At 40.5% G+C, this 15,711-nt stretch overlaps 1 long non-coding RNA gene across 1 annotated transcript; it reads left to right on the top strand.

The window, feature by feature from the left end:
* The first annotated feature begins 7,428 nt into the window (after nucleotides 1-7,428).
* LOC125708800 (uncharacterized) lies at nucleotides 7,429-10,586 on the top strand. Its single transcript, XR_007382542.1, has 3 exons — nucleotides 7,429-7,531; nucleotides 9,777-9,912; nucleotides 10,103-10,586. It is a non-coding gene; the product is annotated as an uncharacterized LOC125708800 (long non-coding RNA).
* Nucleotides 10,587-15,711: the final 5,125 nt, after the last annotated feature.

Below are 15,711 nucleotides of genomic sequence, written 5' to 3'. Positions count from 1 at the left end.
ACAAGGGATCAAAAATGGGAGGATAGGTACAAGGAAAAAGTTGTACCTGCCCCTGTCTTCCCGACCTGTCTACCCCCTACTGTGATGTTTGTGTATATGTATGGTCGGGTTGATAGCCAGTTTTTTCGCTGGTACTTGTGACTAGTAACATGGTGTATTGCAACAGCAATAAAGGGTTCTCATCATCATCATCAAGGAAGGGCACAGGTAACCAAAGGGTTCGACGTCAATGACTGGACTGGGTAACACAGTACTGGGAAGCATGTAAATATGAAACTAAGGAGGGAGCTAATGAGAGACAGCTTGAGTGATTAACACAAGGGCAGGAACAAGAGGCAAGACAAAACAGTAACAGGTGTGACTTGGACCCTGCTAGGGAGGAGACAGGAAGGTCAGGTGGACGTGGTGGGCAGAACATGACATTATTGTTTTTAATATCATGTGCTGAATTATTACTTTTCTGACTTACCTACAAATTTTATTGAAAGACAGAATTGTGGAACTGATCTCATTCATAACTTGGGGACTGCCTGTATCATTTTACCATGAAATTCCCCATTTCTCCAATGTTATAATACGATGATTTCAAGAATTCCACTCCTTCTATGTGTCCCATGCTGTATGCTGCTATAATTGTTTGCATTTTTCTTTTTTGTTTGTTTTTTTATAGCCGCTGTCCCTAATGTGATGCCATATGGGGTCAACCAGAAGTCAGCTTTGAGGTCTTCTTTTGATCTGCAGAAATTATAGATGTGTCCCGTGAAACTTCTCCCACTTTAGCTCCCTGCTGTATTAAAGCATCGCTGCAGCTGATAGACAATCAGAAGCAAAAAAAAAAAAAACTGGTCACCAGTGAGCCACAACAAAGGAACGATACCAAGTGGCACTGACAGGGTGTCAGGTGTAGCGGCAGCCTCACGCAGCATCCATGCTCAGTTAATTAACTGCATGGTTCCACCACAAGCCGGCGCTTCCTCCTCCTGCATATCAGGACATTTTTTTAAGAATTATTTTTTAATTTGGTAACACTTTACATAAGGCCGTGTTTTAAGTAATTTAAGGAGAGGTATCTATAGTGCATTATAGATGAGAGCTTCATAAGGCAGTCATAATGCATAATACACATGGCTATAATGTGCTATGCCTTTTTATAAATATTTTAGCCATGTTTTTAATACTTTATGAATGCATTATAATGCATTATGAATGTGTTTATAAATTACTAAATTACTATGTGGCCTTAAGTAAAATGTTGCCTTTAATGTTTGTCTTGCAGCTACTTAAAGCTCGAAACCTGCTACCGCACATTTCCACAGGTCACCTATGTGGTACTGGGTGCTGAGTTCAGAAATTGGTGCTTTTATCTTGCCGTCTGATCTTAGTACCTTTAAAGCTGTTGAAGGAGATTCTTTTACAGGCCCCAGTCGCTAATGTGTTTACCCATTGCGGTGGCTTGTGTCCGAAGCAAGCGACGTGTAATTGAAAAGGCCGAACTCCTCGTCGGCCTCCATCCAGATCACATGCCTTTAATAAGTCGCAAATGATTTGCATGAGGGAACAACCAGTTTATACCGCCATGCTGTGGAAATGAAATAAAAACAAGATCTCCGTTTCTTGGCTTGCCTTTATCTGACAATATTCGCCCTGGCTGCATTGTAGCTAAACAACCAGTTGCTTTGTCTTAGAAAGCACAACCTACTTACATCTGTGGGGGTATTTTGAATGACTCCACTGAGGAACGATTCAAAATAAAAATGCAATGCCTTAATTTCTAAGTGCCACTGGCCACCATAACACCTGCAGAACAATGGTCCACAGAAGCATGTTTTTCCATCTCTTGATCCCACTCTATAGGCAACTAGTGAAAAATGCTACTCATCCATCCATCCATCCATCCATCCATTTGTCTATTTTCCATAAACTTTTTTTCAGGGTACAGCTTCTGTGAAGACTATAGACTGAGAACAATGAAGGGGACACCCAGGATTGGGTTCCAGTCAAAAGAAAATAGGCATTGTTTGTATTGCAGATTCATCCAGCAAAGATTAATCAGTTTAGCAGTGTAAGCCAAAGCAAGCCCAACTACAGTTGTTACTAAATGAACCATATCTAATTGGAAGTACTAAAATGAGTTAATAAGGTTCCATTATGGCATTCATGAATGCTCAAGCTAGGCACTGGACTGACATATCCTGCAGAATCGTTCAGACAATCAGCACGGAATGCCACCGGCGCTTACGGCATATTGATTTGCAGATTACTACACGTGATGATTTCTTTTCGGTTTGTTTATCTGAAAAATGTACCAGGGTGGGTGAAGAACAGTGGGTGGCAGGGGACAGGAGTCTAGGGACATGTCCACTGTGAGGGTGAGGGGACAGACAGTGCTGGGGGGGGGTGGCGGCTTAGGGGATCTGTGGGCTGGACGGGGAGTCCTCCGGGATGGATTTTGTTGAGAGATACATATTGCTAACTGGGGGTTGGTGGGATGTCCCACACGCTTAATTATTACAAATAAAATTATTTGTACTCCACTGCTCAGTCCGTATTTGTACTCCACTGCTCAGTCCGTATTTGTACTCACTGCTCAATCCGTATTTGTACTCCACTGCTCAATCCATATTTGTACTCCACTGCTCAGTCCGTATTTGTACTCCACTGCTCAATCCGTATTTGTACTCCACTGCTCAATCCGTATTTGTACTCCACTGCTCAGTCCGTATTTGTACTCCACTGCTCAGTCCGTATTTGTACTCCACTGCTCAGTCCGTATTTGTACTCCACTGCTCAATCTGTATTTGCACTAATCACAATAATTGTGTGCAGGCTTTTCCCGGAGAGAAATCAAATTGATACGGTAATAGTGGTGCCTTTCAGCTGAAACCTGGAATTCTGGAGGTTACAAGCGTGGTCGAGAATGGGATGAGATTCTGGAATTTTACCGTCAGCCCCAAACACACACCATCTGAGATGTATAGCTCAAGAAAGATTAATGTTGTTGTTGTTTTTTTTTCTACATTTCCTCTTTCATTTATGAGTAGTATGTTATTTCATTATCAATTTGCATACACTCTTAGGCACATTGCAACATATACGCTCTACTGGAGCAAATCTGAGCCAAGCTGTACTGGGGATTCCTATAATAATTTCCTTTCCCTGTCATTCTCTTGAATGTGTTACACACACACACACACATGCACGCACACACACACACACACAAACACACACACACATATAAATATATGGAGAAAGAGAGAAAAAGATACATAGATACAGATCATGTTTATCCAAATAACCCTCATATACAAACAATTTTCTATGCATGTAAGGCTATGCCGTTGTACGTATACATAATACTGAATACATATACTGTATGTATGTGTATATCATGTGTATATTAAGTGTATATCATGTGTATATCATATGCATATCGTGTATATTGTGTATATCCTGTTTTTAAAGTAAATGAGCCAGAAAGAGTTAAAATACAGAAAAAACTGCTAAGAACAACCATTTGTGAAATACTTTTTTTCTTAAATTTACATGAATAATCACCCATTCTAATCATTTTTTAACATGCACCCTTAATGCGGTGTGCAATTACGCACATGCTTGTATGAGTATTTGTTATGTAGCTCGAGAGTATATTGTCTGATTGTTACTCTTATTCATATTCTTATACTTACTGAGTAGTATACTGGTGTAGCGGGCGGGTGGTGCTGGGGGGGTTGTCCTAACTGTTTGTAGGGAGTTTCCACGTTGTTATTATGTTGCGTGGGCTTGCTCCTGCAGTCCGGTTTGGTGAATTAGCATTTGCAAATTGCCCGTTGTGTGTGAATGTGCATGCAAGTAATACAGCTCGCTGTAGTCTACCCTGCACGTGTTCCAAGCCCTCGCTGTAGTCTACCCTGCACGTGTTCCAAGCCCTCGCTGTAGTCTGCCCTGCACGGGTTCCAAGCCCTCGCTGTAGTCTGCCCTGCAGGTGTTCCAAGCCCTCGCTGTAGTCTACCCTGCACGGGTTCCAAGCCCTCGCTGTAGTCTGCCCTGCACGTGTTCTAAGCCCTCGCTGTAGTCTGCCCTGCACGGGTTCCAAGCCCTCGCTGTAGTCTGCCCTGCACGTGTTCCAAGCCCTCGCTGTAGTCTGCCCTGCAGGTGTTCCAAGCCCTCGCTGTAGTCTGCCTTGCACGGGTTCCAAGCCCTCGTTGTAGTCTGCCCTGCAGGTGTTCCAAGCCCTCGCTGTAGTCTGCCCTGCAGGTGTTCCAAGCCCTCGCTGTAGTCTGCCCTGCACGGGTTCCAACCTCTCGCTGTAGTCTGCCCTGCACGGGTTCCAAGCCCTCGCTGTAGTCTGCCCTGCACGGGTTCCAAGCCCTCGCTGTAGTCTGCCCTGCACGGGTTTCAAGCCCTCGCTGTAGTCTTCCCTGCACGGGTTCCCAGCCCTCGCTGTAGTCTGCCCTGCACGGGTTTCAAGCCCTCGCTGTAGTCTGCCCTGCACGGGTTTCAAGCCCTCCGTCACAGAGTACTGGATAAGCTGTACAGTAGGAATATGGAGCAGCTCAATTGTTACACATTTACTGTTGTGGTGGATATCAGGCGATTATCTTTGCGGTATAAATGGCAATAAGGAAAAACTGAAGTGAATAAACAAGCCAATAAACAGCAAAGCATTTGGGAGCAACCAGAACTATATATGATTGTATTGTATGTGTGCAGAGTTTAGACTGGAACCTGCAGAAACTGTAGACATGAACATTCTCAGCTGTGAAGTTGAGTGACTCGGAATCGCTTTTTCCAGTGATCCATAGTTGTATTTTACACGCCTCTGCCAAGTGTGGTGTAATAATTGGTATTTACTTGAAGTATTGTGCCTATCCCCATTGTTGTACTTCCTTAACTCTAAAGTGCCACTTAAATATTGTCGCATGGGTCCCACTAATTGAAGTGATTCAGAAGAGCTATTCAATACATATGGCCCAATTGATTTTAAATTTGCGGTTTTCTTCCCATCCTATTAATAAAAAAAGACACAGGACAAATGTATGAGCCACCTACAAATGTACCATTATTGAATTTTTTTCTCCTCTCATGGACCTTCAGTTAGCTATAAACACCAATTAATACATCACAGCTTTTGGGCTTCTCACAGTCAATTTCAATTACTCCTCCAAAAATAAACAGCGAGTCAACAATGGAATGCGATTTTACCTCATGCATTCCTGGAGCCACTGAGAGTACACTTACAATGATTGGTACTTTGAGTCTAAAAAGGTGTATAGATTTTCTAGGATGTCGCTTTGTGTGAGGGGGAGAAAATACGGCCTTGCGATATTGAAAAGTAAATCCACAAACCTTTTGTACACATAGTTCACTCTACCTTGAAACATCTAAAGCAGTAGCCTGTTCATCCACGTGACGCTGGCTTCAGCCTGAGCTACAGTGTGTTTTTCCCCCTCTGATCTGTTTTGTACGTTTCACTTCAGTAATGGAGGCCAGGCTCATATTGTGTCTCACTTATCTTCTTCTGATTATTGTTATGTGACGTTTGACACTTGAAGAGCCACACCATATAAACACCTTTGTATTAGCCATCAGAGCCATTATTTCGACGTGCCATCAAAATTCATGTTTGGAACAATAAAGACCGGCAGTTTTGTGTACAGAGGAAGAGGACTGTAAGTGTCAACAGGGGGCAGTAAATCGCTACGTATTAGAAGAAAGACAAGCACCCTGACTTCCTTTGTCTGTGGGAGATGGTAAAAGCAATGGATAGTTTTGTTATTTCTGATGCTAAAAAGCATCAAAACAAACTGAGTTCCAATTTTGACTGTGTTGCTTTCAATGAAATATATTTTGATTACACATATTTGCATGAAAAGATTATTGTTGTAAAAATGTATAAACGTGTTATATTTTATTTGCGTGCGGCAAAGAAGGATTCTAGAAACTTTACTAAATGACTAAATAATGTTGTTTTGTTTTTTCTAGCTAAGCTGGTTGGCACATCTTTCAAAATATTATCATACAGGATGCGGTTTTACTAAACAACTATGAAAGATATTTTTCTGATAACAGTCATAGCTAACCTTCTTTGTACATTTGTCAGCATATTTTAATGTTATCGGTTATTATACTATGTTAAAATGTCTGTTATCAGTTGTAATTTGTTAAGAGTAAATATTTACAATAATTTACTGATCTATACAGCATGACAACATTTTTATTTAGCTCAGGTTGTATAAATGTTGTATATTTTGTATATTATTATTTGATCATTAAAATTTAATAGATTTTTTTGTAAATGCATCTGTTTATAGTGATCTCACCTGTTATATAAGGTACATATATATTCAAACCATTCATTAAACTATTGTAAACCTTGGTTAATTTGCTGAAAATGTTGACTTCACAAGCCACACCTAGTGGAGAATTTAAAAACGATTGTTGGAATTAAAACATCCTATCACCACTCTGAATGAAATTTAGGTGTATTTGGGTGGGGGGCGAGGACACAACAGCAGACAGAAGAATTTCCCCACCTCTGTGTACAATGCAAATCACCTTGATTCCCCAATTGTCTCTGACCGTGCCTCACAGTTTCTAAAGACAGCATGTGCTACAATTGTTTTTTTTTTCCAATTTCATAAGGGGAAGTAATGGGTGTCTTTACGACTCAGGGAGAAAATTGCAGTTTTTTTATAGCTGGAAAAACAGCCTCCATCGACGTCTGCTGGAGATCTGAGATGGACGTTTTTAACGCACATCACAGGTAGACAGCTGCGTTTTGCTCGTGTGTGAACCGAAGGGCCCACGGGGTCACCGGCCCCCGGCTATGTGGAAGCCAGGGAGGCGAGGCTGTGAAGTGCATCACATCTCAGCTCCTCCTTAAGTTAATCAGCAGTGTCCTGCCCTGGACCTGTAACTCGTGGCTTTCAGTCACATCGCTGTCCTCACATTTATAAATTTCTCCATTTCTATGCAAAAAGAGGCTCTGTGTGGAGGTGGTATTATGTCTTTCATTGTGCGTGTGCTGTGCTCACTCGCTCTCGCTCTCTCTCTCTCCTTCCCTCTCTCTCTCACTCTCTCACCCTCCCACCCTCCTTCACGCTCTCCCGCTAACAGTCTGCCGTTCCCTCGCTGTAAGTTCATTTGATGAAGCGAGCAACAACTGTCTCAGAGCACAGGGGCGTCTCTCGCGCTTTTGTCGAGCTTCCGTGTCGGCATCCTCTACCTGCAGATCCGGGCCTGTCCCTCACTCCGCAGGCTTGGGGGGGGGCGGGGGGGGGGGGGCTCCTGGAGCGGTGTCCTGGCCCGGCACGCTGCCGACTCCTAGCTAACGCCTGCACGCCGAGCCAGCGCCTCTCCTCCCACCCCCGCCGCCCCCCGGCCCCCCCACGAGCACCTGCACGGGAACCCGTATAAATCAACCGTGGACCACGGGAAGACAAGCTCATCCGAGGCATATCACAGTCAAACATCAGATGACTCCAGGGCTTTGTGCTCAGTGGGAGGTTTCCTTTGGAGCAGAACTGAAAGGGTAAGCTGGCTGAATTCTTCTGGATGTGTTCATGTTTCCTCCCTTTTTTTTCTTCTGGGAAAGAATCACAGTTTAATAAATGCAACATTTCAGTCTGCTGAGTGGCACATAGGCGACTTAAATGCAGAGTTTTGTAATCGTGTTGTTGTCATGTGTGGTGCCTGATTGAAGCCTTTTTTCCTTCTCTCTCTCTCTCTCTCTGGATTTCTATACTTTACCCACACGATATTAACATATTCATTGGATTCCTGCAATTAAATCGCAATCGCGGGTCCTGCGAGTTGTGGTGGCAGAATAACGCGCCGCTGAATCCTTGTAATGAGGCGGGAGCAGCTGAATGAGGAGGTGAATACGGATTCATCCCGAGATGTTCAACAGTAAAAGAAAAAAAGAAAAAGAAAAAAAGGCAGCAGAGATTTTCATTCGGTTGTTCTTCTTCCTCCTTTTTCCCCACCAGCATAGTGTACTGGAGTAAGGAGTGGGGAAAATCCATATGAATGACAAGGAAAAACTGAGGATTAGTGTACCTTGAGGAACTTTGCCTATTTCAAGCTGAATAAATATGCACGGAGACACATTGATTGATTAAATCCACTCCGCTAGAAGGAATATCAAATCCACAATTTTTTGTACAAAGAAGTAGGATTGAATTCATGTCCAATAGCATCACTGACAGGGGTGATGCTGGAGGAAAAATTGCGGACCGCGGGGGTACGTCTCTGCACTTAGAGGCAGCGCTCTCGCAGGAAATGGTATCACAGTGAACAGTCCGCTCTGCCGTAGCGGTGATGCGCAGGACCTTTTGTTGTGCTCAGCGCCTCGGGACAGCTGCCGCTCGTGGAGAGAGGGGCTCGGGGCTCGGCACCCCTTTCTGCATGGGGGGCAAACTGGGACTTAGTTTTGGTAAGCCCGTTTCCCTCCTCTGGATGCCGTATTTGCACGTTATCATACGAGCATGCGATCAGGGAGTGCTCTCTGTTTTTATTTCTCGTTTTGAAGCGTGATTATTTTGCCAAACATTCGTGTTTTTTATGTTTTTATTTAGTTTTTTGCGAGAGACTATTTTTTTTTGAGGATTTTGTTAACGCATTGCCTCCGGAAATGGGTATTACTGCTTTTCAGGTATTATATCAATGACTTGTGTGAGTTCTTTTCGGGGGTTACGGGATGCTGGAGAGCGTTTCTACTGGATAATAATTTCAGTATTTGCTTCAAAGCTTTCAACATATATTTGATTATTTGTTTAGTGAAGCCGAAGATCGTTATGCGATAGCGGGTTTGAAGGGCCATTCATTCATCCGCTAATTATTTCTTTGTCAAATATTACATTTTATACTATATTTTATTCTCTAGCGTTTCGTGTGTTTATTCACATATATTTCGTATTGAAAATCATATTTGCAATATGCCTTATACGGCCTTTTGGAATGTATATCCTTACCGTTTAATAATTATGTGTTTTAAATTTACAGGTCTCTGGTTTACATGTTAAGGACATAAGCACGTGGGAAAAACTTTGGCGTAGTGATATGAAAAAACGAGATATATGAATAATTATTAGGATTTAGTATTTTTGTAGAACCAGCACTGATAAATTAGTTAAAAAGAATTTTATGTGGCCTGGCATTATACATGGTATTATTCTGAGTGTCGATTACTAAGGAATTAAAATTTAATTATAAATTTGTGTATAATTGTTTAATACACTTGCACGTATCACATTTTAGTAATTATAAAATTTCCCAGGATAATTTTAAAGATCTACTTTGTTTATTGCAGAGATTTTGCGATTGTGTGATCAGTGGTATAATTCCAATTATTTCATAAATGGATGGGTACAGATGCATGAAATTATTTTCAGTGAGGTAATATGCATTTTTCTATGCTTTAATACGAATTTCGTTGTCAGATGTATGATCCTATATGACAAGGCATCATAGGACACCTCTACAGGTAGCTATAAATGAGATTTAAATTTCTGTTGTTAGATTCATATACATAAAGGTGATGCCCCTTTCACAGAGTGGAAAACACAGAGGCACAAATGGCTCTTATATTCTGACAGCCTTCGTTCCAATTATTTTCCATATTATCTATAATTTGCCTCCTGCTGCTGCTGCTGGATTTTCTGCCTGACATTTGTCAGGGCCATTGGCTATTAATGGGGTAAACAATGGTGATGTTAAGGGAGGCTTGAAAGGCCGTGATTTTTGCAGTGAACCCTAACCATTGGCCACTTTTCCAGGAACACTCATTATTCTTGGATATGTGCCAGTGAAACGGGAGACGCTCTGCCACTGAGGACTGGGAGTGATGGGAATGATAAAAAAACAGATCTGGGGGGACTGGAGCAAAAATGGAAGAGTTTGCTGATGGCTCAGGTAAGTGTTTCATGCAGAGGCGGGTTCACCTCTCCACAGTTCCTCTTTTCAGTTTTGCTTGATTTAATAACTGAGGGAGAATCAGGGGGGAGCGGGGGGGGGGGGGGGGGAGAGTAGTGTAAATGCAGAGGAGGGTATTACAGCATTTTAGCATCACTTCAAAATGCATTGTGTTAACTTCTGTTTGCAGAGAAACCATTGATGGGGCCTTGCCTTCTGATACAAGGCATCTTCAATCAATCATTTCAAAGCCTCTCGCTGCGGCCAAATGCTTGGGGATCATGCAATATCTTCCGATTTAAATTGCTTTCTTCTTTAAGACTCTCTTCGGTGACGGGTATTCTTGGGTGGATAATACAGATTGCGTTGTTATTGCTTAAGAATACGCGTAGTTGAGGAGAGTCATTTCTTCAGCGACTTCAAGGAACTTAAATCCCTTGACCCTAAAGTACCTGGCTGCCTGTTTGATTCTGTATTTTTTTCCCTAATATTTAGGGCACATATGCAGCGCATTTAAATGAACGCTGGGCTGCGTTGTCAAGCCGCCAGTGAAAACATCATTTGTTTCCCACTGTTGTCATGATTGCAGCTTTGAGTCTTTGAATCTTGCGCTAGCTGGAACAACGTTGGCCGTTAATCATTTTCTTGGAATAAAAAAAAAAATGTTAACATAACCAGCATTGTTGTGTGTTATGTTTAATGGACCATATACGTATTTGATATTGCCAAACCTTAGTGTAGGCCACTTGCTGGAATTATACTTCTTGTATATTTATAGGAAATAATGTTGCATATTTGTATGCGTTTCAACAGATTGTAATGGGCAGCTCAATTTTAAATAGAAGTGGCCTCATAATTAACAAAAACATTTATATTATTTGTTGTTTTGTAGTAAAATATTTGATTCTCCATCATTTAATGGTGAGTGATTTTGAAATTATATCTATCATACAAGTTCCCATTCCTCACTAACTGTGAAACAAAATGTCCACCATTGACTGGCAGCCTGGCACTACAAATGCAGTGGCACTGGCACTGGCAGTGCAGTGGCACTGGTACTGTATTATTTGCAGTACTGTAGTAAAATATGTCCCTTGGAATACAAACTCTCCATCTTTGAATGATTTCAAGTTAAGTCTATCCTACAAGTGTCCCTTCCTCAATAACTGTGAAACAAAATGTCCACCATGAACTGCAGCTGGGCACCACATATGCAGTTTGTGACTGAATTTGAATGAAGTACACGCATGTGCGCACAAACACATAGATGCTCACGGACACAAGATAAGCAAATAACAGAGTCCCAGTCGCACAGGTGCTACAAATAGATTCCCCTATACATTGTGTGTAGGGATCGATATAATAGTTAGGTGTAAATTACAAACATGTGCAACATAGCAGCCTCTATGTCCAGCTAAAGTATTTCATTGTGAAAATCAATAAAGCATTTGCCTTTTTAGTGCTGTGGTTTACACATCGCTTTTGCTTATTGCTTTGTTCTTTCTGAGATATTTTTAATGTTTGTCGAATGATATTTATTAAAAAAAAAAAAACATCAATTTGTTTTTATTAGCATTTTTATGTCCTTTCCTTAAAATGAACACAGCCATCAAAATGGCACTGGGTGCTTGTTCGTCCCTCTGTTACCTCCAGGTACTTTTTCTGTTGTGTACATCGTTTTGATCAGAGGGGAGCGACTGAAAGAACCAGCATGAATTTTAATTTCGTTTCACCACTAGGGGACCCATGGGTACCGTGATGCTATCCAGACAAAAAGCACAGACGTGTCCTCTCTCCCGCTAAACATTAATTCAGGAAACAAAAGCGTACAATGAACCACAGAGTCAAATACAAATAATAATTAAGAAAAAAAATCAAGGGCTGGATAAACCCTGTATCATAACAGCTAACATTTTATTTCAACAAACATGCTAATTGGATTTACTGTAATAGCAATTAAATGTTTGCATTCTTTATAATGCATATTATCCAATATTTTAAAAATTGTATAAATTGCTTTGTCCGCCGAAAAGTGAGATTGAGAACAAAAAGAAACAAATTTAAAGGATTATGGGAGCCTGTCTGAGGTTTTATAATTCTGATCAGCATAGTCCCACTTCTACCTTAATCTGGTAATCATGATGTCATCACCAGTCACAACGTACCTTCAGTGATATCGTACTCGTGTATTATAATAATTATATTATTATGATATACGTATTATTGCATTCATTTTTGTAACAGGAGCAATTCATAAGGAAAAAAAATATGCATGAATTTGTAATAGCTTAAATTTTATATTTGGTCTTTTATTTCAGGTAAGTATAAATGATCATTTATAATATTCAGCCTGAAGCATTTAAACATTTTGGCACATATAGTGCTGAACCGGACAAATGGTAAATATTTAAGGGCTTGCGTAACAACTGGAGGGTCACTAAAAATGTTCCTTCCTGACACCCCAAGGCTGAAACTGGTGAGAGGAAAAACTCAGGACTCTCATAATTTATTCATGACACTATTAGGTTAATGGAACCCAATAAGAGGCATATATTGGATCAATTAGAGCAATATGGCCACACCTTATGAAATATTTAAACATATTTACTGTACATAGTAATTTTGAGGGTTAATGATTCACATGTCTTCAAGTGTATTCAGATAAAATGTAAGATATGTCTAATTAAACTGATTTTTTTGCGGGAGACCGGAGGGCACACTCTGTATGCTGTTTGGAGCATCCTTCTGACGAGGAATCCATTTGATGTAGGATTATAGTGAAGAATCCATGCTGTCAGATTTGCTGTTGTGTCCTGTATATAGAGATACATGTGACGGACCCGGCTCTCCATAATGCAAATAGCTAAACATAGGTAAACACTGCATCGTCCAGAAGAATAATCTCTCTAAGACTCTACAGCTGGGGGTGTCAGATCTAATTCTAGCTTAATCTGATTTTGTTTTGACTCATGTACAGTTTGTTGTCTTGATCTTTACATTGAACACATTCCGTTATTTATTGTTGAGCATTTCATTCATTTTTTCATGGCATAGATGTATGTAAATGATACTGATTTAATTTAGATTACGATAGATTCTCAAGGCCCCCCATACATTTAATTATAAAAAAAATGAATAATTCTTTTGTGTCTTTGAAACTTCAAGATGGTTCGATTCCCGTCACCCTAGACATGGTAATTGTAGAGAAATTATAGTGCGACAGACATTGTCAGAACTTGATGTTTTATAAATGTGCAAATGTCATGATGGAAATTGCAGCTAGATGGGCATTTTAAACTCATTTTTGCGGTTTATTTCTTCCTTATTCTATTGGTGAATCCCTGCGCAGCCTCAGCCTCAGCTAGAAGCACACTGTGGTTTCAGCAAATAAGAGCTGAAGCATTAATCAATAGTAAATTTTCTGGTTTTGCAGGGGGTGCATCTGCTACCCATTGACTCTGTGAAAACACAGGCTAACAGAGACATTAGAGGCCTGTGGTTTTGGGTATAAGGAGTCTTATCCAGCATGGTGACAAAGTGCACTGTATCATGCCCTGCTACCCGTAGTACTTAGGGCAGAATGTGTATCCGCATACCTGTTAACGTAACATAGTTTTTAGTTTAAAAATGAATGGTTTGCTTATTATATATTACACCAGGGTAGAGTTTGTAACATGAAATAGTACCTTTATTAATGCTAACACAAACAAATGCATCAAAAGGTCTTTCAAATGTCACTATGAATTGCATCCATATCTACTGCTCTGGGGGCAAGCAATCTATTTAAAACACCGTCTATTATCAAAATAACATGCATTTCCGACTGGAGTCAAATTTCAAACTTTTAATGGAATTTCTTGGTAATTCCAGAAAATGCAGGTGAAATTGCAAACACCTTTTACATATATAAATCTTTAGTGAGTGTCCTTCCTTTGTCTCGTGCTTGTATTCCGTCGATTTGTCCGTTTCCCTCGTGCTACAGAGTTAAGCATTGTGAGATCATGTTCATGCACTTTCATCTTCCTACCTGCTATGCTATCATGGGGAGGACCATGATCGGTCCTAGGCATTGTCTGCTCCGCAGGCGTGGGTGAAGATAAGCAGCAGGTCATTAATCCATCTCCTGAACACTCCCCACCTTCCAGGAAGATCCCTTTGTGAGAAGATCTAAGACCCTCTTCTGACTAATAGAAGATAGTTCATCTCGATAAAAAAAAAAATACCCAACCCTGTCAAAAACACAAGTGTTTAGGAACGCCAGATGATCCTTGGTAAACAATCTTTGTCTGCAGCTTTGCAAACAAAAAGGCAACTGTTAGTTCCATGCTCTTCCGACGTCGGGAAGTCAGACTTTTTGTTTGTTATCACACGTGTTCATGCAATTCGTCGCGATCAGTCCCCTTTCAACTGATTAATCTAACATTTTCACTGACATCACATTTTCAACCCGTTCAGAAAAAGGCACATCAAAGAGAGTCCAGGATTCACCAGTGATGTCAATCAAGCTCTAAGGCACACGAGGGGCTGTTCAAGCCCCCTGCTCTAGACAACCTGCTGTCGTTAACCAGCAATCTGGCTTGGAGTGATGAAAAATTGCTAAAAAAAGAAATAAGAATTGTAATAATTATTACTTAGCAATCATGATCATCTGAACACATACAGTATAAAAGGGAACTTTTATGTCATTCATTATAACAAGAAAAGCCTTAATCAATTAGACCAATATATAGTTTTATTGGGGAAAATGATAAAACAATAGGAGTCTAGATCTCCATGCTCCCTCTATCCCGTGTTCTAACTGGTCATCCAGTGCATCATCCTGTCCATTTTAGTAAGATCCAGCAGGAGCAGGTATTCAGCTGGCAAAGAGCGGGCCTTCGTGTTTTTTCCGCAGACGAGCATATAGGTTGGTAGCTGATGACCTATTAAATCAACTGCCATAGATGCATTATTTTACAGTAGCTTAATTCGCACGCTTTTCTAAATGCATGAGAAATACACAAATGTATAATCCCGGGCTGCTGGCCTTTAGTTAAGAGACAGAAAAAGGCACGAGCTTCCTCACGTGCTGTAACGCTACACTCAAACACTCAAGGCTTTGGCTCAAGATGGCTTTTGGCTCAAGTTGGAAAGCTACATAATATTTTGTGTGTTTTTTTTTTTTTTTTTGTCAGGATAATGCTTTTAATCAATTCCTCTTAAACTAAAAGTATTACAGTGCTTGATTCAATCTGAACTCTAGCCCAATTTAACGAAATGTTTGAATTTTGCCCCAACTATCTGTCAATGTATTGTAATTTCATTCAGTACTATCTGGAAGGACTTAACTGTGTCTTCATTCTGCAATTTGTTTAAGTTCATTTATTTAAATTTTATTCATACAGCTTGCAGGGCCAATGAGCATAGCAAATTATGTTCTGGCTTATCTATCTTTTCTTAATTTTAGTAATTTTAATTTTCATTTTTAATGTAAAAAGGTCTTTCACAGAAACAGGGAGCACAGCCATAAATTATTGATGCTGTGTGTTTTGGTTCGAAGAATGTATTGCTTAAAGAATTTTAGTATATAGAAAAAGAAAGAAATGTTTATTAGCACATTTATCACATATTTGGTTTATAATATATAGCTGATATATATATTTCTATGAAAGAGAGACATCTAAACGAGCAGAAGGAAGATGGTGTGCTCATGATAATATTATTTTTGTGAATTTATGGCCAGGCCAGTGATGCTTTCTAACAGCCCGCTGTCCCCCCCCCCCACACACACACTTGAGTCTTTACTGCACACCCTGCTCT

Source organism: Brienomyrus brachyistius, chromosome 15 (assembly GCF_023856365.1).
Source record: "Brienomyrus brachyistius isolate T26 chromosome 15, BBRACH_0.4, whole genome shotgun sequence".
Taxonomy (NCBI): domain Eukaryota; kingdom Metazoa; phylum Chordata; class Actinopteri; order Osteoglossiformes; family Mormyridae; genus Brienomyrus; species Brienomyrus brachyistius.
The sequence above is the reverse complement of the archived record's forward strand: the minus strand, read 5'-3'. Positions and strand labels throughout refer to the sequence as shown.